A 1,763-nucleotide genomic window follows, 5' to 3' on the forward strand; every position below is an offset into this window, starting at 1 on the left:
TTTCAATCCTTTCGAGTGGAGCTAATCATACTTGACCTGTAGCCATTAGGAAGCTTTAATGAGAAAACAGAAGGGTTTTATCACAGTACTTGACACATCACAGACACTCCAAACATAGAGATGTCATCCCTACAGTCTCCTTTGCTCATTGCAACAGACTCCAACCTACAGTTAGTGATGCAATACTCTTAGAAAAGGAATTAGAGGAACATAGTCTATGTAAATTGCTCTGCCAGATATTTCTTTTGTCTATAAACATGGTGAATGTGATCAAGACATGTTACAGCTACAATTTGGTAGTTCACTTACTACATGTCACCAAATACCTGACACTAACAACTTACAGGACAAAGGAAACGTCTTGGCTATGAATTTTTCTATGTATGGTCTTCAGCTTTGTTGACTTTAGGGACTGGAAAGGCAGTACTTCATTAAAGTAGAAGTAGCAGTGACTTGGGGGAGACTACTCATAGTGAGAAGGGAAAAGAGACAGAGGAGGGTCAAAGACAGGGAGTAGGTATAATTTTCAAGGCATGTCATAAGTGCCTGCTTCCTCCAGGAGGTCCCTACCTCCTCTAGTTTCCAGATACATCCACTGCCAGAAACTTGAATGTAGAATGAGGGAGATGTTTCAGATAAACAAATAGAATCAGGTAGGTCAGGATCCACTTGGATACAGTGACCCACCTGGGAAGTTAAAATGAGCCACAAATCAGTGGGGAAATGGGTATTTTATTTGGTATTATGATCCCGAGGAAAATCTGGCATTCTACTATACATTACAAATTATAATCACTCTTCGACTTATTTTCTCCCATTTCCTACCTCTTTTCTCAAATGATAAGTATACCAACCCCACCCCATCTCTCCTTCTCCATTTCCCCCACTCACACCCTTCTTTCTTAAATATTACTCTGAAACTTTCCATCGAAGTTATCTATGCTCCCACTTGGTACCATAAAACACAAGATTTACTCTACTTCCTGTTGCGTGTGCTGTGCTATTGAGGCTCCTCCCAGTGTGGAGGGGACTCGATCTATATAAATACAAATGATGGCTATTGTTTCTCCACTGTGAGGAATGTACAGTGACAGAAAGACAAGATTCATTCTGTTGAAATGAGCAGACGATCTTAGTGAGGCTGCAGTGGTCCATGCTACTCTTTGAGCTTCTCCATGCCGCCCAAAGACAAGAAGAAGCAAGATGCCGGAAAGTCAGCCAAAAAAGACAAAGACCCAGTAAAATAAATCTGGTGGCAAGGCCAAAAAGAAGTGGTCCAAAGGCAAAGAGCAGGACAAGTTGAACAATCTTGTCCTGTTTGACAAAGCTACATACGACAACTCTGTAAGGAAGTTTCCAGCTATAAGCATAATGCTGTGGTCTCCGAGAGACTGAAGACTCGCGGTTCCTTGGCCAGCGCAGCCCTCCAGGAGCTACTTAGTAAAGGACTGCTCAAGCTGGTTTCAAAGCACAAAGCCCAAGTCATTTACACCAGAAACACAAAGGGTGGAGGCGGCCCAGCTGCTGGTGAGGATGCATGAACGGGTTCAATCAGCTGTACATTTGGGAAAATAAAATTTTATTGAAGAAAGAAAGAAAGAAAGAAAGAAAGAAAGAAAGAAAGAAAGAAAGAAAGAAAGAAAGAAAGAAAGAAAGAAAGAGAAAGAGAGAGAGAGAGAGAGAAAGAAAGAAAGAAAGAAAGAAAGAAAGAGAGAAAGAAAAGAAAGAAGAGAAAGAGAGAGAAAGAAAGAAGAGAAAGAGAA

At 41.1% G+C, this 1,763-nt stretch overlaps 1 pseudogene; it reads left to right on the forward strand.

Annotated features, from left to right (window-relative positions):
- Positions 1 to 1,175: 1,175 nt before the first annotated feature.
- Positions 1,176 to 1,541, forward strand: LOC110310015 (annotated as a pseudogene).
- Positions 1,542 to 1,763: the final 222 nt, after the last annotated feature.

The sequence above is a fragment of the Mus caroli genome, chromosome 15 (assembly GCF_900094665.2).
Source record: "Mus caroli chromosome 15, CAROLI_EIJ_v1.1, whole genome shotgun sequence".
Taxonomy (NCBI): Eukaryota; Metazoa; Chordata; class Mammalia; order Rodentia; family Muridae; genus Mus; species Mus caroli.